We start from the raw sequence: 24,852 nt of genomic DNA on the forward strand, positions 1-24,852 counted from the left end.
CTACTTTGAGGGAGTGATTCAGGGATGGGAGGGGGAGGCATCGCGGCCAGGCTTCGGGTTCCGACCCCTGCCTGCTTTGTCTCCACCTGCTCGTAACTGACCACTCTACTCTTAGTTGTTAAAAAGAGAGAGAGAGAGAGACAGAGAGAGAGAGAGAGAGAGAGAGAGAGAAGAAGGAGCTGCAGTCACGGTCCGGCACACAATTTTAATCTGCCAGGAAGTTTCAAAACCAGCGCACACTTCGCTGCAGAGTGAAAATTTTATTCTGAAAATAAATGCAACAAACACATAAATAGGAAGCATACCGTATTTATTAGAGTTTTATCGAGGCCAGAACAGAACCAGATAGTGGTACAGTTTATACATAAAATTAATTTCAAAAATTGATGTTACTGCAGACTAATAGTCAGAGTGTTTCTACATTTTCTTTAAACACATTTTGCCTTGATTTTTTTCCCTGTTGTTGTTATTGCTAAGATTATTATTACTGCCGGGTTTACCAGAAAAAGGACATATAGTTCTCAATGTACCGCTGCTACCATGCCGTCATGGTTGCCCGGAAAATAATATATCGAAGACACAGTACAGCTCTGAAACCGTCATTTTTATGCAGCTGTTTAGGTGAATTTGAAGCTATATAGTGTGCCAAGGTTTATACTTGGCAAGAAGTACACTAAATTTACTACACTATTGTATAAAATATTAATAGCTGTCCACTTAATACATATTTTTAAGGTAACTTATATTAACACCTAAGAAGTGCGGGCATTTCGTTATTGAATGCTGTGCACATTTTTTAAATTATTAACGTGATTACGGTTGCCATCCTTTAAGAGCTAATGATTTGAAATTGTATTCCTACGTGAATTAAATCGAACGTCCACTTACTGCTAACAAGTAAATTTAGAAAATATTCACAACAAATGATTTTATTTGTTTTCCATACTTTTGTGGTAAGTTCCTATGGGACTAAACTGCTTAGGTCATCGGTCCCTAGGCTTACAAGCAACACAATCAAACCAACTTACGCTAAGGAGAACGCACACACCCATGTCCGGGGGGGGGGGGGGGGCGGGAGTTGAAGCTTCGACTGGGGTAGCCACACGAACCGTAAGAAGACGCCTCAGACCACGCTGCTACCCTTAGTGGATAATGATTTTATTCACGTACCAATAATAATGACTTGACATTCGATAAATTCAGGATGACTGGAAAAACTTTTGCTGTACATTCACAAAAATAATAGAAAATCAAGAAACAAACTTTAAAAAAATTTGTGGTACACCTTTCGTAGGATCACTAATATTTTGTTTGCTTTCAAAACTTTACATCACATATGTTAATGGATTCATTGAATTAATTTCGTGCCTTTTTTAAACGTTGATTAATGCAGTCGAAACAAAATATGTTATGGCAATTATATCTTTTGGTGCTTCCACAAAGTGAATCGAGGGCCAGCATTCCACTAGATGAATATGCGATCGCTCTCAATACCGTAGTTAAATTGACCTTAGACATGGCTGGCTCTGAGCACTATGGGACTTAACATCTATGGTCATCAGTCCCCTAGAACTTAGAATACTTAAACCTATCTAACATAAGGACATCACACAACACCCAGTCATCACGAGGCAGAGAAAATTCCTGACCCCGCCTGGAATCGAACCCGGGAACCCGGGCGCGGGAAGCGAGAACGCTACCGCACGACCACGAGCTGCGGACTGTAGACTTAACCAAGACTGTAGTGACCAGAGCGAGTGCAACAACAAAAACTTTATTTATAATACAGAAAATGAGAGTTAGTACCAATTATGTGAGACAGGGGCACATTCACCTTAGAGGCACGATGAGTAGTTGATATTATTTCGTGAAACTCCTGTCAGAACACGCAACCGACCAAGGGGGTTGGTAGCAACAGTACCGTCGTTTTTGCACAGACACGTCAATACAGTTAAATTTTCGAGTGAGGCTAGCCACACATTTCGTGGTTTCTTGTTCGTGAAAGTAAGTTTTGCTTACTCAAGCTATTTTGTTGTGTACTCGAATACAATACTCTTACTAAACAAATAAGTAGAGCGATTGAAGTCCATAGTTTAAGAATTATTTTAAAAATGTTTATAGTGGTAAAGTTCTAAACGTTTTCATAAAAGAGCTAAAATAATTCCAATATGACAATGGAGAACGGTGGCACCTCTGTTCATATGATCAGCCTGCCCCATTCTCTTTATGAAAGTAAGTACTCTTATCTAATACGTATATTCGTAATCAAAGTCTACATCACATAGAATGCAATTTTTACGTAAGCAAATTGTGTCTTGCACTGATTTTTATCCGGTGGCAAGTATGTGGTTTTCATTTTTATTTCTGTTTCATTTTTTGTCACCGATTCCCTCTTACATAACAGATAGACCCGATCCCGATGTGGCGTTCGCTGTGTTATTCAGTAGTTTGGTATTTAACTAATTTGTAAATGGAAATGATAATCTTATTTTATTACATTGAGTAATTACTAAATAATTTTTCTTCCGGCTAAAGATTTGATCAAGTTGCTAAAGAACTCCAAGTTAACGTCGTGTTAAAGTGTTGTCTGTAAGTTGCGTAAGTGTCACTAAATCACAGTTCATACAACAGATTCAATACAACTATTGATTAAGATGGAAGCAGTTATCTTCAGCAAAATGATCATTGAAACCACCGAATATCAGCCGCGCACAACACTGACGTATGTTACCTGAAACAATATTCTTCGCAACTCGTGAGTAGTTAATTTCGGCTCCATACATCAGCTAGAAAAGTTTCTTATAAGGATCGTGCTATGAGCACTGTTTTTAAAGAACCAATCTGATTCGAATCATTTTCATTAAAATAAGTTCGGGACCACCGGTGCACATTTATTTTTACACATTTATATTACCTTCGGCATTTATTCTGCAGAGTTGCGTAATTTAAATTTGAATTTGCCGCTGAGATAATTGTTAAGATTGCGGCAGACAGTTGACAGAGACTTTCTATTGTTAGAGCAAATAAGTAAATATTTAAAATGCTTATTAAACGCTATAAAATCTACTTTCGTATTGTGCGCTATTTAGACTTCATCCAGCAAACATTTGATTTGTTTCTAACGAAAACACAGACAAAAACGCAATACAAATCGCTATCATCAATGGCTGCGCTCGTTGCAGCGGAAAGAAATAATCAACACAGATAATGCTTACTGAGAGAATAATTAAAGTTACAAATAATTATTCGCTCATATTTATAATAATAATGAAATCTGTTTTCAAGTAATAATTAACAAATAATTACAGTTTCTTAACAGACCTCAGTTCGATATGCGTCCGTAACCTACAAAATCCAACCAACAAAAGGGTAAAAAAAAAAGGAAGACAAACGCAGATCATAAAAGGAATTTACAATTATCATTGTCTTTGTATGATACACATCGATATGTCCATTATATCATAGAATATTGCATAAATAATTAATATTTATCATCGTTTTCACTCGTTTTCACTATTTTTTCATACGTCGAATAGATAATGTTTATAACTGTCAGTGGCATAATTTTCTCTCGTCGCACTGTAGCTAAAATTTATCTCGTGGATGTTACACCGATACTGTTGACTGTGTTTTCATTGCTTAGGTTGGCCCTTCAATTGTTCAAGAGCACAGTGTGCTGTCGAAGCAATGGCTATTAAGTTGAAAGTCACTTCAGCTGACCAATCGTGCTACCCAACGAATGAAAAACACAACCATCTGAGAAATAGCAACCAAGGAAAACGACAGAAAACTGACAATAAAGAACATCAGCAATACTGACCAACTCTCCAGTGAAATACGCGTCACAAAGCAACAACAAGCCTCCACATACAGAAAAGAAAACACTATAAAGGGAAATATGGGTGTTCTGCGTAATAATAACTTATACTCTAAAAACGTTCCCCTCGTCAAGCAAAATCACACGATAAAACTCTTCAAATAAAACCCAGTAAGCCAGTAGGCATTCCTAAGATGGTTGTTTAAGATGAAGACGATGAGAATGAGGATGAGGATGCCCTGTCTCGTAGGTGACTTAAACCTTTCCCTCACAGCTATCTAGGGGATGAATGGATTCAGTGGACAAAATGCAAGCGTTGGTCACAACGGTCACGTGTTAAAAATAACGCGAAAGGACTGTTTTTGAATAATGTTTGAACTGTGAAGATGCTGTTGGGCATTGAGACGAAGATTGATAAAATTTCTAGACATTGAGCGGTGTGTACTTCCATCTTTCCACGGCTCTTTTCCTGAGAGTCATCTGGAGCCAATATTTTTGGTAATCGACAGTGTTTGGGCGCGATCGGGCTATAGCATCTCGTTGCTGTCTTTTATTGCTTCGCTTCTATTTCGTTTTGCCGCGGTTGTTCAGGGTTGGTCTTTTATGAAGCTCTTTCGTTTGAACTCCCGCCCGTATTGTACCCACTATCGATTGCGAGTTCTGTCTTTGGTGTACTTAGAAACCGTAGGTTGGTAACACGACCGACTCACGTGTTTACTGCAGCAGACTCTTTGGCCTGTACTATTTATAGGCGAGCGCGGTCCCGCTGGAAGAGATTGTCGCGCAGTGGCCTTCGCGTCTGCTATGGTGACGTCGACATCGTGCCTTCCGCGTACGGGTGTTTTTATCGGAACCCGAACTTCTACCCGTGGAGGAACGCCGGCCTGGTTGGGCCCTCTGTCCGCTCTTCACTGGTTGTCCGCGGGAGGCGGATGGAAATCCAGTCACCGCCTGCAAACAACGACGAAGGCAAACAAACAGTAACTATCATGGGGCGGTGGAGCCGCCGTTCAGCGAGGGTTTGGGTCCGGGAGCAGTTCGGCTGGGTCGGTGTCTGCCGGGACGACTGGGGACGGCTCAGAATTGTGCACAGCAGTCCTGGACAAACGACGAAGTGCGCCGAAGGAAAGGAGAAAAGAAGTGTGAATGTTTCAAGTTGATTGCCCTTTGGGATTGAGTTCATCCAGTCGTCTTTCCCGCCTTGTGGCCACCGCTGTGGCAATCCTCTGTTCTGTACACTGGTGCAGATTCCTCCGCGCATCGTTGCTAACCCCCAGTGGTGTATTTTGTAGTTATTTGTGTACGTTTGCACTTCCTGGTTTTGGTAGTTCATCCTCCCGCCCTGTGGTTGCAGAGTTTTGGGTGGGGAGTTAGTTCCTTATTTCCTAAGATCTAGTGCTGTATTATTAAGGTTGTCTAGTTCAGTCTAGTGTTCTGTTAATCCATGGGTATGTGTGTTCGCCATACTATTTGCGCTGTATTTTTTCTAAGTGAGTTGCACTGACAGTAGTTGGGGGTTCGAGTCCTGTCACGGAGCTGATAAGGGGTCACATTGGTTTCGGCTTGTCAGTTGGAGGGTGTTGCCTTAGAGGTTTGTTAACGTTGGCATGTCAGCGTTGTCTACCGCTACCGGAACCTAAAGAAGAACATTGTGCTGATTAGGGAATGTTGTTACACGTTATTGTTTTCATTTCTATACCTGTATTTGTGAAGGCAACCTCATGAAGTAAGATCTGTCTGAAGCTATGCTGGATCTTGCGGTCTTGGGATTTTTGGTTTTGTTTTGATCCTGGCTATTTGGGTGTCAGGAATATGGAACTGTGTTGTTCATGTTTGGCTTGAACAGTGGATACGCGGCTAGTTTAGTACGTGTGTAGTGGCATGGCGTCCTCGTGAAGGCGCGCCCGCTAGATTGCTATTGCGTCTCCTCAAAGTGTAATTTTCACCTTACTAAAACCCCCTTCTTAAAAGAGAGGAAAAAAACTTCAGGAATACCTTTTATTTGCATTAACTATCTTACCTGTCGCTTAAGTAAATATCTGCTCAGTGATTAAGCTAATGGGAGCACCTATCCTAAAAACAACTAGCGCACTTCTGATATGGTGGTCGTCGTGCCTATTTTGGTCCGAAAGATTGTAAAAACAGGCTTACATGCTCCGTATCGAACTTCTGATGTTGTTTTTTGAGTGATTGTCGTTTGTTAAAATTGAGTATAGTATAAACGTTTGTATTTTACCAACCGTGCTTATAAGTTATTAATGTGATTGGCTGGAATTTAATACGAAAGTTTTAGGACCATAGGTTGTCCAGGTAGAAATTTTGAAGCCATGCTGTATTGTGAATTCATGTATTTATGTTTTATATTGCAATGAGAATTTAAATGTGGTAAAACCACGCTTTGTGATTAATAATTAAAGATTTAAGAGTGCGTTCACTTAGCGCTTATTTATGTGTTGTGTTATTATTATTTTTAATATGCGTTTTAGTTTCTTAAATTAAAGCCTTTTTGCAGTTCGAAAGTGGTGGCCCTCCCATTTTGGGCAATTGTAAGCATCGAAGCAGGATTTACGTAGTTGGTGTTATGTATTGTATGTTACGAATAAATTATTTCTGTGTTAAATCATATGTAAATTCCTTGGCCCAGTCCACACCTTGGTCGTAGTCTTTTAATATTAAATGATCAGACCACCGTTCCAGACATACTTTTCTGTCAAACTGTTATTACAACAATGAAACCACAATTTATGATTGTAGCCTGTGTCATAAAGCTGTAGGCATTTATATTAAAATAAACATTAAAGCCGACATTTTTTCGATTAAATAACCAAAGTCCTAATTAATTAAATGATAAAATCATCTGGGCCAACTTGTCCCACATGCTGGGCCAAGTTGCGCCATGGGTGAGGTATCTTGCCGTAGATGATATTACTCTACTAAAGTTTTTTTAATGAATAGACAATCAGTGAGACTCCATAATTATTTAGTTGTAAAGATCCCGAAAGAATAAGAGATCAATGGGAACATTTTATATACAAGCTGGAAAAAAATCAAGAAAAAAATTGTGCCTGCCTGCCCTAGTCTCCCCTGTATGTCCATGGATACGCTATTCTAGGTAAATCTGAAGGACACACAAGATGCAATCTTCCTGATTGAGGATTAGCAAGAAAATTATAGCTCCCCTAAGGTTATTAAATCTTAATTGCGAAAAACAACACTTTTATTATTCTGAGTCTGGTCGGATGAAGGCAATCGCATGACACCAGCATGAGGTATTAAGTTGAAGCAATGTATACTGTCGCAGGAGCGCAGTGTCTAACTGATGCCGTTGTCAGGGGAGGCGATGACACTGGTGACTCCTCGCAGTACCACTTCTGTGTAGATGCTCCATTGATGTTGCTGCAGTTGGAACCCTAGATGCCACGAGCAGTAGATCCCGCTGTGGCTTTATGAACGTCGAATCCAGGTACAGACAATGTATGTTAATTCTTACAAGGAAGAAAACAACCAGCCACTATTAATACTGTTATTTATTTAGGTAAATAGCGTTGTTACCGGTTTCTAACTGGCAAATTCATCATCAGACGGCTGTACACATGATTTTCAAGATACACTTTACATTATCTTCCGTTTCCGATTTTTATTATTCCACTGTGGTGAAGTATTTTTGGTGTGTTGTTGCCCTACGGTAGAAAACACTGTTTTGTACCGTAGGGCAACATCACACCAAAAACACTTCACCACAGTGGAATAATAAAAATCAGAAACGGAAGATAATGTAAAGTGTATCTTGAAAATCATGTGTACAGCCGTCTGATGATGAATTTGCCAGTTCGAAACCGGTAAGGACGCTATTTACCTAAATAAATAACTGTGTTAATAGTTGCTGGTTGCTGTTTTCTTCTTTGTAAGAATTAACCTACATTAATTGTACACAGCCACGGTCTCACCATGTCAGTTATAGACAAAACAGCATCAGGTACAGACAATTTTCTACAATTTAAATTTTCATGCTTTCCTTTCCTTTTCTAGTGCTGAAAAGTTTCTTCTTATCTCATTCTGACTGTTGCAATTGCGTGCACAAAGAAGAGACCTACGTCATAAGCCGAAGACGTTCTTCAGAGTTTACTAAAATTACTCTACCGTGTAAACGTGACTGTAACATCACCAAGCCACCAGATGTCTTTATCTGTCAACAGAGAATGGGTAAACTATAACTCTCTTTAAATTTTGTGGCAGAGAAAGAAGGAATGCCCTTGTGAGAATTGTGGACAGGTTATGGCCAGATTTACTGTAGGCATGTTTATGCTGCACTGGTGAAAGAGAAGAAAAGTTAACTGGGCTGTTTCTACACTCTTCCGTGAAGATTCGCATCCACATCGACTACAAGAGAGCGTCCACGCTTCCGCCTTACCAAGGAAACTGCACGCCATGTCGTTAACGTGCTGACGAACAAATAGAGCCGAATTATCTAGTGACTGCTAAAGCCACACTGTTTTCATGCCCTAGTCGTCTATTTGTGGTTTATTGGAATCCTATAATATTATTGTTAGAGATCTGGGATCATTATATAATGAATTAGAAATTTGCTACCCAGACTACTGGATGGCCAAAGCAGGTCCTCTCTTAGCCATTAAATACCTTCTTTCTAGCCGATCGGTGTTGGAGCTGGATTCCTATTCTCCGTTATGGCATCGGACTTACCTGAAGGATAATTAAAGCTTTGCCCGTACTGTATAATTCCTCACAGCAGGAAAAATCAATATATGATTTGCTGTCCAATGCTGCTAAAAGAAATAGACAAATTCGTTATGGAAGTTGATTCATAAGGTTTATTACACATTACTAAAACTCGTTACATATCATCCAGTTTATTTATTGACAGTTGGTCCACAGCCTATAAACATGAGTAATGTTAGTATACAGCCAATCACGAGAACAGTTATTTATGTCTGTCCTCTACCATAACGCAGAGGCAAAGAAAAAAGATACCTTAGTTCAAGTCTCATCATTTTTTACCAAACAAACTAAGTGAAATTTCTGCAAATGCCTCTAGGAAACTACAATTACTTCAGATGATGTCCGTTACACTTATGTTTTTCACCAATATAATGTGATGTAATATAATATTAAATAATCGCTCGAGACTGTTACACTTAGTGACGTTCATCTCTCCAGCGCAATCATCTGTTAGACCACTGACCCGACTCTAATAATCGTTGCCTTGTTGTTGTAGTGGTCCTCAGTCCGAACAGTGATATGATGCACCTCTCTGTAGTAGTCTATCCTGTGCAAACCTCTTCATCGCTACGTAACTACCGCAACCTACATTAATTTGAACCTGCTTACTGGATTGAAGCCTACAGTCTCTCTCCGCATTATTATCCCCACTCCAATACGAGGTTGCTGGTTTTACCCCCACAGCATTTATTTTCACATAGTAATTAATGTGTGTACTAGTTTTGATTGAAATCGATCCAGGTGTTTAGGAGGAGCTTTTTATCAGGAGCTTTGCCCGCATGCGCACTTATTACATGTATTTCACTCATATCACACATATATGTATGTACACATACTTCTCCTGTATCTCCACCGAAATTCCCCTGGCAGTTTCGTTTTTACGTAGGTTAACGATTGTGACATCATTTCTCTTGAACTAAGGGTCATACAATGATATAACTTGGTGGGCACTTTCAAGGGCATACACACACTGAAGAGCCAAAGAAACTGTTGCACCTGCCTAATATTGTGTAGGGCCCCCACGAGCATGCAGAAGAGTCGCAACACAGTCTGGTATGAACTCGACTAAAGTCTGAAGTAGTGCTGGAGGGAAGTGACACCATGAATCCTACAGGGCTGTCCATAAATCCGTAAGAGTACAAGGGGATGGAGATCTCTTCTGAACAGCACATTGCAAGGCATTCCTGTTATGCCCCATAATGTTCATGTCTAGGGAGTTTGGCGGCCAGCGGAAGTGTTTAAACTCAGAAGAGTGTTCCTGGAGACATTCTGCAGCAATTCTGGACGTGTGGGGGTGTCGAATTGTCTTGCTCGATTGCCCAAATCTCTCGCAATGCACAATGCACATGAATGAATGCAGGTGATCAGAGAGGGTGCTTACGTACTTGTCACTTATCAGAGTCATATCTAAATGTATCACGAGTCCCATAAAACACCAACAGTATACACACCGCACCATTACAGAGCTTGAACAGTCCCCTGCTGACATGCAGGGTCTATGGATTCATGAGATTGTCTCCAAACCCGTACGCGTCCATCCGCACAATATGAAACGAGACTCGTCCGACCAGGCAACATGTTTCCAGTCACCAAAAGTCCAATGTCTGTAATGACGAGTCCAGGCGAGATGTAGAGCTTTGTGTCGTGCAGTTATCAAGGGTACGCGAGTGGGCCTTCGGCTCTGAAAGCCAATATCGATGATGTTTCGTTGAATGTTCGCACGCTGACACTTGTTGATGGCCCAGCATTGAAATCTATATCAATTTACGGAAGGATTGCACTTCTGTCACGTTGAACGATTCTGTGCAATAGCCGTTGGTCTCGGTCTTGCAGGATCTTTTTCCGGACGCAGTAATGTCGGAGATTTGATGTTTTACTGGATTCCTGATGTTCACGGTACATTCGTGAAACGGTCAAACGGGAAAATCCCCACTTCATCGCTAGCTCGGAGATGCTGTGTCCCATCGCTCGTGCGCCGACTATAACAACTCGCTTAAATCCTGATAACCTGCCATTGTAGCAGCAGTAACCGATCTAACAACTGCGTCAGACACCTGCCCTATATAGGCGTTGCCGACCGGAGTACCGTATTCTGCCTATATACATATCTCCGTATTTGAATACACATGCCTATACCAGTTTCGTTGGCACTTCAGTGTAGATGCGTCTACGAAACGTGTTGCGAATAGAGTTAGTAGGAAGGAAATAATAAATTTAAACGTCATGTATAGTGTGGTAGTTTTTCACGCATCTCAAGAGTTTATGAGGTTATATCTCCTGAATTATCTGCCTCACAATATTCAGTGGCACATGTGAACAGTGTCTGCCAAGTATGCCGTGTATACAACTTAAAACGCCATGCCTGAAGCATGAACAGCAAAAATGTAGTAAGCAATAATTTTTTTCATAATTTTGAGGGGGTTTTCCGCGAGAAAAAGTTTCGTAAAGATTTGAAATTTTGTATAAAGTTTGTTAGAACTCACTAAGTGCTCTCATTCGCAAATACAGGATTAGTAAGTTCTGGGTACTGACGAGGTGTGAGCCTTAATCAATTTTCACCCCCTCCACCATGCCTTTGATAGTAGGTGGTTCTTACTCCCCACAGCGATTCTTCCTTAATAATAAGTGATATGAGGTTTAGGAGAAGACGTGGAACTTCTAACAGCAACAAACACGCCACCGCCAACTGCATTTAGCCTGTACTCTCCGAGCACCGTTAGGTCCTACCCAGAAATGTCGACAGAATTTACCTCTGACTTTAATCAGCTTTCAGTGACTGTAATGATTAGAGCATCAGTGCTTCGTATTAGCGCTACCTGTGTAGCCACCTCCTGTGTGTAATGGACTCCTCACCTACTTAGCGGAAGCCGGAACTCCACCACCCTATAGAGCAAGTCGAAGAATCTGCAGCCTACATTGTAACAAAACCATCTGAGCCTCTGATTCAGACCCTACAGTCGGCTATGTAACACAAGTTCGCAATCGGTCCCTGTGCTGCAAATGGTGAGCTCTGCGTCCATCCAGTAAGCAAGAATGGCAGCCTTTACCACTCGCTCGAAACCAGAGATAACTTCTTCCGATCGAAAGCGACGCACCTCTGTGGTATGAACGTGAGCCATTACCTGTAGTTGGCGTTGCACACTGTACTCTTCATGGCGTCGGAAGATGGAATGATTCCAGCCAGTATGAACACTGAGTGCGCATTGACTTTCGCTCTATCCTTGGTAGCCGTGTCCCTGAAGGGTCCCATAACGCGTCTAACATTGGAGTTCCCAACTACCAATAACCATATCCTCTATGACTGTACGGATCTTGCAGGCTGAGAGGACAAGCGACTGCATCTGGCTGAAAGTGTCAGCCACAGACAGCAGCTGGAAGCTGTTTGTCAGACTAACATTGGAGGCCTTACCTTCGACCCTGAGAAGTTTTTCGCAGCCTGCTATGCCCTGAGGCGACTTCCATTCTACCACGGATGAGAGGTCAACCTCAATGTAAGCAGTAACTGGCCTCGCCATTGGGGCGGAGTGAATGGCGACCTCGTAATGGTCGTTATGGACGCCGGCTGGGTCCCCACAGGCGGCCCACATAAGTGATACCTATCCACTGCTGCCTCAAGCTGTGTACCCGAAGCCAACACAGCCTGAAGCTGAGAGCAAAGTGTCACATCCGCACACAGCAATCACAGTCCCTATCTTTGCTAAAGTCCGTGGAAAAGTACACTATACAGACAGTCATAGGTCTGTCCACAGACGCTGCAGATTTCTACTGTAGGCATCACAAAAAGGCAGGAAATGTCTAATAAATTACACTAATGGCCATTAAAATTGCTACACCAAGAAGAAATGCAGATGATAAACGGGTTTTCATTGGACAAATATATTATACTAGAAATGACATGTGATTACATTTTCACACAGTTTGGGTGCATAGATCCTGAGAAATCAGTACCCAGAACAACCACCCCTGGACGTAATATCAGTCTTGATACGCTTGGGCATTCAGTCAAACAGAGCTTGGACGGCGTGTACAGGTACAGCTTCCCATGCACAGTTCACCGAGAGTAGTGTCTGGCGTATTGTGACGAGCCAGTTTCTCGGCCACCATTGACCAGACGCTTTCAATTGGTGAGAGATCTGGAGAATGTGCTGACCAGGGCAGCAGTCGAAAGTGTCCTGTATCCAGAGAGGCCCGTACAGACCTGCAACATGCGGTCGTGTATTACCCTGCTGAAATGTAGGCTTTCGCAGGGATCGAATGAAGGGTAGAGCCACGGGTCGTAACACATCTGAAATGTTTCCAGAATGAGATTTTCACTCTGCAGCGGAGTGTGCGCTGATATGAAACTTCCTGGCAGATTAAAACTGTGTGCCCGACCGAGACTCGAACTCGGGACCTTTGCCTTTCGCGGGCAAGTGCTCTACCAACTGAGCTACCGAAGCACGACTCACGCCCGGTACTCACAGCTTTACTTCTGCCAGTACCTCGTCTCCTACCTTCCAAACTTTACAGAAGCTCTCCTGCGAACCTTGCAGAACTAGCACTCCTGAAAGAAAGGATATTGCGGAGACATGGCTTAGCCACAGCCTGGGGGATGTTTCCAGAATGAGATTTTCACTCTGCAGCGGAGTGTGCGCTGATATGAAACTTCCTGGCAGATTAAAACTGTGTGCCCGACCGAGACTCGAACTCGGGACCTTTGCCTTTCGCGGGCAAGTGCTCTACCAACTGAGCTACCGAAGCACGACTCACGCCCGGTACTCACAGCTTTACTTCTGCCAGTACCTCGTCTCCTACCTTCCAAACTTTACAGAAGCTCTCCTGCGAACCTTGCCGAACTAGCACTCCTGAAAGAAAGGATATTGCGGAGACATGGCTTAGCCACAGCCTGGGGGATGTTTCCAGAATGAGATTTTCACTCTGCAGCGGAGTGTGCGCTGATATGAAACTTCCTGGCAGATTAAAACTGTGTGCCCGACCGAGACTCGAACTCGGGACCTTTGCCTTTCGCGGGCAAGTGCTCTACCAACTGAGCTACCGAAGCACGACTCACGCCCGGTACTCACAGCTTTACTTCTGCCAGTACCTCGTCTCCTACCTTCCAAACTTTACAGAAGCTCTCCTGCGAACCTTGCAGAACTAGCACTCCTGAAAGAAAGGATATTGCGGAGACATGGCTTAGCCACAGCCTGGGGGATGTTTCCAGAATGAGATTTTCACTCTGCAGCGGAGTGTGCGCTGATATGCTGTGAGTACCGGGCGTGAGTCGTGCTTCGGTAGCTCAGTTGGTAGAGCACTTGCCCGCGAAAGGCAAAGGTCCCGAGTTCGAGTCTCGGTCGGGCACACAGTTTTAATCTGCCAGGAAGTTTCATATCAGCGCACACTCCGCTGCAGAGTGAAAATCTCATTCTGGAAACATCCCCCAGGCTGTGGCTAAGCCATGTCTCCGCAATATCCTTTCTTTCAGGAGTGCTAGTTCTGCAAGATTCGCAGGAGAGCTTCTGTAAAGTTTGGAAGGTAGGAGACGAGGTACTGGCAGAAGTAAAGCTGTGAGTACCGGGCGTGAGTCGTGCTTCGGTAGCTCAGTTGGTAGAGCACTTGCCCGCGAAAGGCAAAGGTCCCGAGTTCGAGTCTCGGTCGGGCACACAGTTTTAATCTGCCAGGAAGTTACATCTGAAATGTGTTACTGTTCAAAGTGCCGTCAATGCGAGCAAGAGGTGACCGAGACGTGTAACCAATGGCACCTCATACCATCACGCCGGGTGATACGCCAGTATAGCGATGACGAATACACGCTTCCAATGTGCGTTCACCGCGATGTCGCCAAACACGGATGCGACCATCATGATGCTGTAAACAGAACCTGGATTCATCCGAAAAAACTACGTTTTACCATTCGTGCACCCAGGTTCGTCGTTGAGTACACCATCGCAGGCGCTCCTGTCTATGATGTAGCGTCAAGGGTAACCGCAGCCATGGTCTCCGAGCTGATAGACCATGCTGCTGCAAACGCCGTCGAACTGTTCGTGCAGATGGTTGTTGTCCTGCAAACGTCCCCATCTGTTTACTCAGTGATCGAGACGTGGCTGCACGATCCGTTACAACCATGCGGATAAGGTGCCTGTCATCTCGACTGTTAGTGATACGAGGCCGTTGGGATCTAGTACGGCGTTCCGTATTACCCTCCTGAACCCACCGATTCCATATTCTGCTAACAGTCATTGGATCTCGACCAACGCGTGCAGCAATGTCGCAATACGGTAAACCATAATCGCGACAGGCTGCAATCCGATCCTTATCAAAGTCGGAAACGTGATGGTGCGCATTCCTCCTCCGTACACGAGGCATCGCAACAACGTTTCACCAGGCAACGCCGGTCAACGACTGTTTGTGTATGAAAAATCGTTTGGAAACTTACCTCATGTCAGTACGTTGTAGGTCTCGCCACTGGTTCCAACCTTGTGTGAATGCTCTGAAAAGCTAATTATTTGCGTATCAGAGCATGTTCTTCCTGTCGGTTAAATTTCGCGTCTGTAGCACGCCATCTTCGTGGTGTAGCAATTTTAATGGCCAGTAGTGTAGACTAACAAGCAGATGAAACAATATAATTCGCTGCTGGTTAGGAACTCGTAAAGTGTTGCTGCTCTGTCTTGGCTGCGGCTGCTGCCTATCATCTATCATGCTTTCTACAGTTTGCCACATGCAAACAATAAATCATTTTGTATTTTTCTGTTCTTTGTTCACTTCAGATTGAAATGCGAGTTATGTGTCGTGTTATTTACGGCATCTGATGTTGTAATCTTATTTCTCGTTGTTTTAGGCGTATTAAAAGACTCATTTCTTTTAGTACTACTGCTCTTGACAGTTACACTCGTGTTTAATTGATTTTATCACATAACTTCTGTCAGGTCACGTACTATTGTAGTGTAGGTATGCTATGTTCATTTGTACAGCTGCGTTGTTTTTTTTTGTTGATAATAGACAAAACCGAGTCAACATATGACAGAAGATAATGAAACACGTTTGGGGAAACCAAAACTAAACAAACGATTAAGTAGAATTTCTGCCCTTCTTTTCTTAGCAAGCACAAAAGATAAAGCACAACATCTAAAATATTGTGCATAACTTCATAGCGTTTTTGTTGTACATGTTGGTATTTCGACTGCAACAGGTCTGTTTGTAGATTGTTGTATTTTATTTGTAGTTCACTGTTGCTATTTGAGTTTACATATCGTCATTTTGTGAGTTGGTGAGTCAAGCTGTGGACGCTAGACAATGGAACGCCAAGTGGAGAAATCAGGACATTAACGATGAACCGGGAATTTAAAATTTCAAAATCTTTTCTTAAAGAATTTACTTTGTTTACTAGCGATTCATCAAGAACATTAACACATTTAATCACACTAGGTGAGCGTGGAAGTAGTTGCCAAGAAGTAACTGATGAAAATGAAATTACCTTTAACAAATGGGAATTTCATTCATAAAAGCCTTTTCAAAATAGATTTAAAATTTATAAGCAGAAAAGCACCCTCGAAATAACAAGTTACAATTTTATTTAGAGGCAGAAAGAACAATATTGACAGTATGAGCCTTCGGGCTGAGAAGTTTGCCGCTCCCTTTCAACACGGCCGTAGTCACGACCGCTCACAACAACCTCTGAAAAACTACACTGGTGCAAATCTGCAGCATACCAGATTACTTTAAACTAAAAATTTTAACAACTCACACAAACATATTACTATGCACCGCGTAAGAAGGATGGAAATGGTACAAACACTCACACTACGAAATTATTTGCCACCGAAAGTGCAATTTGTTTTGTTTTTTTAAAGACTCTTACGGTGGATGGGTGGCAGCTTTATAAAATGACTATTGAAATAAAACCCATGAAATTCAGACTTACATAAAATCTACAACATGCTCTACATTACACATATACCGCCTCGCAAGGAATTCGGCCTTTACACCTTAATTCTATAAATTCGTTAATACCTAATCCGAGAAACATGACAGAGGCAACTATTAACGTATGGCAGACCGACCGACAGACAGACACTAACTGCCTAACAAATGTGGACGAAAGAAAGGCGAGCGAGCTGGGGACGAAAGACTGACCATGAAAACAAGTAAATGAAACAACATATCACGAATCACTTAACTTCTAATAACTACTATTTCTGGCGAAGACCTGGCGCAGCACCCCCCAAAACGCTCTTCCAAACCGTCCGCTGCCAGACACTTCAACAGACGCAGGAAGGCGCGTCGATCTCCCGTCTCACGGCGTCGCAGCTCGCGCTGACCAGACCAATGTCGTGGGTTGACTCCTGTTGGTCTCGTGTCGGCCGCGAAGCCACTACCCCTCGCTATACGGCGCGGCCCACTGGTTCCCACGTGGCGACCTCGCATGCACCGACGCTCAAGACGGACAAGTCATCTTGTGTCTCAGTGCACGACCGACCAACCGATCGATCCAACCGGCCTTAAAGGTCGATCCGAACGACAGACATCCTGGCACTGCAGACGGCAGACCGACATTGACTAAGCGATACACTCGGTCGGACGCAGCCGTGCAGAGGCTGCCCGACATCCCTGCCCCGGGAAGAGACCGACCTACCGATCAATCCAACCACCAATGTCCATTGCCTGAGCAAACTCGAGCAGACTGGCGGCCTAACACATACTAGCACTGCGGACGACAGACCGACACTGACTGCTACACACTGACCCGGCTGACCAATTGACCGACTCGCCGAGACTGACACACTGCTCCTAGACTCAAACCGACTGACCGACTCGTACCGACCAACTGCCGAGCTCATAGCGCCCCTTAAATGCATGTGAACAGGCAACTTTTCCCCTTTCCCACCAGAGGGAGACACCAAAGCTGGGATTGCCACAGCGGCGCCACCACCAGAAGCGGAGGGCGACTGCTTCACACTACGCGCTGCGGCGCGCTCTTCAAAACAGCAAATTTTACCACAGCTCAAACGACCTACTTTTCTGTTTGAGTTTAGCACAGGGGTGACAGCAGCGGAGTCATCCAGAGACATTTTCGTCGTGCATGAGACAATGACATTGGACAAAATACAGTAAGCAAATGGTCTTCTCGTTTTAAAGAGTATCGTTTTGATATTAGTCACTCTCCATATTTAGATAGATCTAATTCACGATAAACGACGTCAGTGTACCCGAGAACTGGCAGATGTGACGAACTCTGGCTATTTCATCATCGAGAAAAATTTAGATGCATTAAGAGAGGTTGAAAATTCTGGTGTATGGGCACTGCATTATCTAAGAAAAAAATCATAAAAATCAGCAGGTGGCTATATGTGCACCTCTGCTAGACTGTCATCAATTAGCTCGTGAACAACACTGACCATTCGTATCCTGTATTGTTAGTGTGACGAGAAATGGTGTCTTTATGCTAGCATAAGGAAAAGAAGGAATGGTTCAGCCCAAACAAACCGCAACCCCGCGTAAAAAAAAAAAAGAAAAAAAAAAGAAAAAAAAAACAAGCAACCTGTATACATACACAAAAAATAAGTGTTTTACATGTGGTGGAACAACGACGGTGTGTTGTACTAAAAACTGCTTCCCAGAGGAAATAAAAAAGACACTCACTGCACGGGAGTTCGCATGGGAAGTTATTCTGCACTCACCTTAATCAATTGATCTAGGGCCCACAGATATTCACCTTTTCCACTCTTTATCGAACAGCCTTCGAGGACTTTCCTTTCTGGATAAAACTACGCTCCGAACGTGACTCGACAAGTTCTTCGTCTCAAAACCACGTGATTTCCACAGTCGCGGAACCGAAAAGTTATGCCAGCGTTGGCAGACTATCGTAACTAGTGAAGGGAAATACATTATTGACGACTATAAAGTCTCTGTTATGTTTAGCTGGCCAGACCGCTACGGTCGCAGGTTCGAATCCTGCCTCAGGCATAGATCTGTGTGATGTCCTTAGGTTAGTTAGGTTTAAGTAGTTCTAAGTTCTAGGGGACTGATGACCTCAGATGTTAAGTCCCGTAGTGCTCAGAGCCATTTGAACCATGTTGTTACGTTTATCTGTTTTGTTTATTTAGCTCATGGAAAAACTCTACGAACTTTCTGCTCGTATCTCTTCCTACTCATACCTTTCGTCTTCCTGTGCAGGTACAAAGAGAACATGAACAGGCTATCAGAGATATTCCGCGAACACCAGGCGGACTCTTTGGAGCGTGCCGTGTGGTGGGTGGAGTATGTGATACGTCACAAGGGGCCCTGCACATGCGCAGTGCTGCCCTCGACCTGCACTGGTGGCAGCTGCTGCTACTCGACGTCATCGCTTTCATCTTGCTGTCAACGTGCGCCGTTATGTACGCCGCCTTCTACTTCACACGGCAGATCACTGTTGCGATGAAGGATACTAAGAGAAAAGTGAAGAAATAGTTGTGATGTACGCCACCTCTATTTAGCCGTTTAATCACGTTTCTCATACTGAACTACCTCAAATGTTGAAGAGTGTTCTGTTTTTTTCTAAACATGAGGCACGCTATCAACGTTATGATGTGAATGCACAACACCAGATTGATCCTGTTATACTGCAATGTATTGGTTGTAAAGATGAAACAAGTAATTGATTTCCTTCTCAGTGTATTTTTTTTCGTTCTTAAAATAATAATATGTGTCTAGGGTATTGATAAATCGCTTCAGCTGTGTTTAGTCCTTTATTTTTAGACTGCTATCGGTTTCATGGCATTAACTGGCACATCTGAGGGTGAACATTTAAGTATAACATTAGAGCTAAAAGGCTTGAAACTTTGTACCGAACATTCGTTATCTGTCACAATAAAACGCCTCTAAATGCCGGTATGCCATTGAATAAAACAGCCTGATGGATGGATTGACTTCAATCCCATATGGTGGATGGGGCCACTTGTATAGACAATTGCGAATATGGGACACGGCCATGTGATGCGCTTCTGTTAGACGCAGCAAGTGGCCATCTCCCCTATTCATGATTGTCTGTAGACCAAAGAAATGGCACCACCCAGCAAATTAAACTGGAAGCAATCCATTCATCTGACTGTTTTATTCTTTGACATATCGCCTTTTAGCGATCTGATGGCCAACGAATTTTGGACACAAAGTTCCGAGCACTTTAGGTATAATGTTTTGGATATATATGATCACCTGAGGATGTGGTTTTTAATGCCACAAAACCGATGGTGATCTTAAAATAAAGGACTGAATACACTGAAGCGGTTTCTTAATACCCAATATCATTGGCGATAGCTGTGGTTGCCCTACCTGCATGATTGGCTGCAATAATATTTGTTGTTACCACACTTAGGAAGTAGGCTGAGTTACAGTAAAGGGAGTCTAATTTTCTTTAGGATTCAGATAAGTTATTCACCAACCCTTGGTGACTACATACACTACTGGCCATTAAAATTGTTACACCATGAAGATGACGTGCTACAGACGCGAAATTTAACCGACAGGAAGAACATGCTCTGATATGCAAATGATTAGCTTTTCAGAGCATTCACACAAGGTTGGCACCGGTGGCGACACCTAAAACATGCTGCCATGAGAAAAGTTTCCAACCGACTTCTTATACACAAACGGCGGTTGTCCGGCGTTGCCTGGTGAGACGTTGTGATGCCTCGTGTAAAGAGGAGAAATGCGTACCATCACGTTTTCGACTTTGATAAAGGTTGGATTGTAGCTTATCGCGATTGCGGTTTATTGTATCGCGACATTGCTGCTTGCGTTGATCGACATCCAAAAACTGTTAGCAGAATATGGAATCGGTGGGTTCAAGGGGGTAATACGGAACGCCGTGCTGGATCCCAACGGCCTCGTATCACTAGCAGTCGAGATGACAGGCATCTTATTCGCATGGCTGTAACGGATCGTGCAGCCACGTCTAGATCCCTGAGTCAACAGATGGGGACGTTTGCAAGACAACAAGAGTCTTCACGAACAGTTCGACGACGTTTGCATCAGCATGGACTATTAGCTCGGAGACCATGGATCCAAGCTATCTCTGACTTAATACCTAGATGTATCAAGGCCGTTATTACGGCCGCAGATGGTTGTTCTGGGTATTGAATTCTCAGGGTCTATGCACCCAAATTGCGTGAAAAGTAATCACATGTCAGTTCTAGTATAATATATTTGTCCAATGAATACCCGTTTGTCATCTGCATTTCTTCTTGGTGTAGCAATTTTGATGGCCAGTAGTGTATTTTGATTAATTTTTAATTCATACTCGAATATTGACTACGGCTCTCAGAGAAGAAGGTGTGGTGCGGCTTACGGAATTTAGCCCTCGAGCCACTGACTACCAGTGTACGTGTAGCTGTAACTCTACAGTCGTCAGACAATTTGTGTGGCTTGATGGAATGGTGGGTCTAGAGCCAGCAGTTCTCGGCTTACCCATGGCTGTATTTTTAGGGTTGTCGGATGATGTGAGTACCTTATCGAACTGGCTGCTCTCAAGTCAGTGATTCTTGACCTAGAGTCGGCTGTACGACTATCTCTATGGTTGAAACTTCCTGGCAGATTAAAACTGTGTGCCGGACCGAGACTCGAACTCGGGACCTTTGCCTTTCGCGGGTAAGCTGTGTGGACGGGGCATGAGTCGTGCTCGGGTAGCTCAGTTGGTAGAACACTTGTCCGTGAAAGGCAAAGGTCCCGAGTTCGAGTCTCGGGCCGGCACACAGTTTTAATCTGCCAGGACGTTTCGTATCAACGCACACTCCGCTGCAGAGTGAAATTCTCATGCTGGATCTCTATGGTCGTTGGACACTGTCTCCCATTGCTGGTGCTGTATAAAGGCACCATTTGATGTGGTGGGTAGTAGGCCGGATGCTGACGGTGGCAGCGGTGATGAGGGCAGTGGTGTACTAGCTGCAACTCATGGCAAGTAACAGTATTTTGTGTGCTTCTCACTCTTTCAACAATATATGTAGCTTTCTATGATAAGGCAGGACAAAAATAAGAAGAATTTGTGGGGAAAATTTTGTTTTTATTTTCGATATGTACATTTTACTTCCATTGTTTTGAGCCGCCAGGTTAGCTGAGAGCACTAATGTGCTGCTTCCTGGACTGAGGTAGGTGCGTTGGTCCCGGATCGAATCCGCCCGGCAGATTACTGATGAGGGCTGGTGTGCTGGCTAACCTTGATGTGGTTTTTAGGCGCTTTTCCACGACCCACTAGGTGAATACCAGGCTGGTTCCCACGTCCCGCCTCAGTTACTTGACTCGCAGACATTTGCAACACTTTCACAGACAGCTGGGATACACTGACTCCGTCCCAGGGGGTATGGGGTGGCGGCGGGAAAGGCATCCGGCCATCCCTTCAAATTAACCTTGCCAAATCCGATTGTAACAGTGATGATCCTGCGCAAACTGCTGGATAAAGGCTCAGGCAACAGAATAAAATAGATTTTACTTCCATTCTATTGTGCAATATTTTAGAAACAATTGAGCCTTAAATTTAGCTTGTATTACATTCAGTCCAGTAGTCATGACAATGTAAATGGCAATACTATCTGAGAATTCTGGATCTATGGACTTTATACTTATAAAGTCAACACCTGTATACTTTGACACTGGCTGCATACATGCATTAATACAATGTTCTAATTGATTCATATTATTTACATATTTATAAATTCATATTACATATTTATGTTTCTGCGCAAATAGTTCACAAAGTCGTGGTACACAGCTCTAGCATACAGACACCAGTGATTCAGTCTGTCTATAGCAATCCTTAAAGCACAGCATATTAAGAATACTAATTCGTTTTATGTAGATCCTTGTGCCCCCATAATCAGTTCAAGCACAGCTTCCACATGCATACTGACTATTGGAACATTCCTTACAAATATATGAATGTCAATTCAATGGATCATACTCGGTGGTCGTCTTCTTATCTATGTACTCCACTGCTGTCACTCTGCACAGGAAGTCCCATTCTTATTAAGAATACTTCACTCTGGCATCAACACATTGAAAGTTTTCTATTTGAATTAATGCTTCATAGTCATTGTCAGATGCTACGACTACATTCACACATTCAGACCCAATAGCAGTCAAATTACATGTGTTGGCAAATAGAAGTATTCTGCTAGAACTTAACCGAGGATGGGTGAGGTGAGGAAGTTCCAGTGGTGGCTGCTGCAATGGCTGTGGTGGTGGTACAGGTTAGGAAGACTGTGCCTTCTGCTGCTGCCGTGGCACGGACAAAAGTTTTTGGAAGAAACGATTTTTTGTCTATGGAGTGGGTGATTGATTCTCTTGTAAATTCTTTTTTGTTTATTTATAGACACAATCACTTGTTTATGACACAGTCATAACCCGTTTCAGCCATACAATCACCATCTTCAGATGCTAAAACAATACAAAAGAAAATTTATATTAAAACCCAAAAATAAGTGCACTATTTGACCACGCTTATTAATGATGTAACTGAATTTATGCGAAATACAAATGGTTCATCTAGCACAAAGAGGGTGAACACAATCTAACGAATTTTTATATCTATATAAGACAGGTGTTTTACATTTTATAGCTAGTTTGACAACGCATGAACCTTTTTTCAGTTTTTGCCGCCTATAGGTATGAACTATATGTATTTCAATTACATCACTAATAAGCATGCTTAAATAGTGCACTTATTTTTAGGTATTAATATAAATTTTCTTTTGTATTGTTTTAGCATCTGAAGATGGTCATTGCATGGCCGAAACCGGTTATAACTGAGTCATAAACATGTGATTGTGTCTATAAATAAACAAAAAAATTTTTTACGCACAAAAGTATGTCAAACACATACTGGCCCAGCATTCTGCCAGTACCAGACAGGACTACAAAGAGATGCTGGTAAATAACAATATGAACATATAAATGAATATATTAATAAATGATTATAACAGTAAAATATTAATAATAACAGATGGACAAACGCTTACTTTCAAATGAAAGTCTTATTGTTCTTATTTTGTCTAGGAGCGCTGCAGGTCCCTGACAATGGTGATCTTTTCACCTCTGAACTCGAATGAGGAGACTCAGGCAACAGGATTTTTAAAAAATAAAATAGGGAAGGTGAGGAGAGAACTCGGTTCCTATTGGTCCAAGCATTTCGCGCCTTCTTTTAAACTTCCCTATTTTCCAAGATGGAAAGGGGACGAAGGAGAGATGTGACCTGGAATGTAACACATACAAGTGCATGGGCAGGTCTCGGGGAGAGGGAAGGTTGAGGAGTGTGTGGGCTGTACTGGGGTTCCCCTGGGTGACCATGAATACATTTCACTCAACTGCCCCAGGTGTAGCCTGAAATCAGAAATGACCTCAATAAAAAATTGTTATCTCAGCTCATATGCCCACTTGATAACTCATGGACTGAGTATGCAATAAGGATGCTCAAGTTCCTGTAGCTTTCCTCATATCCTCTTTCCCAGGAGCTTTAATTGAGGAAGTCATGCATGTCTAGAGTTTGAAGAGCTGCAGTGATTTCAGGTGTTAGACTCAAGCACTTGTGTCTGATGTGCATGGAGACAGCATTGTCCACGAAATGCAGGAGTCTGCGTTTGAGTCCCAGTGTGACACAATTGCTCTCAGTCAAGAAGTTAGAGCATTTCAAGTCACGTCTATCTTTTTTAAGAACACTTAAATCAGTATACCGTTTAGTCTCATTAAATGGCCCACCTATCTAGTCACTGGTGTCAGTATGCCACTTTCGGGATTTGGGATAGTTGGGGTAGGGGTAGGGGGAATAGGTGTTCACTAGTGGCAGATAGAATCTGTCCACCAGATTAGCAACGGTAGCCAGTGTGCCAGCCTGCCCAGTTGAGGTTTTTAGGTGGTTTCCATCAGACTAGCTCAATATTTGGTCAGTCTCCACGTACCTCCTCAGTTACACAACTTGTAAACACTTGGAAGACATTCTCACACTTACAGACTAGATAACTCCCGACGCAGACGGATGAGATACAAATATTGCACCTTGTGTTTGTAGTGAGGGGGGGGGGGTGAAGTATGGCAACAGCAAGGGCGGGCATATGGCCAGCCTCTACGACTAACATTGCCAAACCAGGAGTAAGATCAAGGAAAGAAAGAAGAAATTTAGTTTCATTAAATCTAAGTCAAAATGAGAAATAATAAAGCAAGTGACGAAAGCAATAAATCTGTGAAATAAATGCACTTGTATAAAATTAAGTACTTCATGTTTAGTAGCCTTAATAGGATCGCCCTCTTTGAACGCTTGAAAAATATCATTATATTTTTTTCAACTAAAAATGTAA

At 42.8% G+C, this 24,852-nt stretch overlaps 1 protein-coding gene across 1 annotated transcript in view; it reads right to left on the minus strand.

Annotated features, from left to right (window-relative positions):
- Positions 1-24,852, minus strand: part of LOC124776005 (UDP-glucosyltransferase 2-like) — a 117,713-nt gene that overhangs the window by 8,317 nt on the left and 84,544 nt on the right. The gene's annotated exons all lie outside the window — the stretch shown is intronic.

This window comes from Schistocerca piceifrons, chromosome 2, assembly GCF_021461385.2.
Source record: "Schistocerca piceifrons isolate TAMUIC-IGC-003096 chromosome 2, iqSchPice1.1, whole genome shotgun sequence".
NCBI lineage: Eukaryota > Metazoa > Arthropoda > Insecta > Orthoptera > Acrididae > Schistocerca > Schistocerca piceifrons.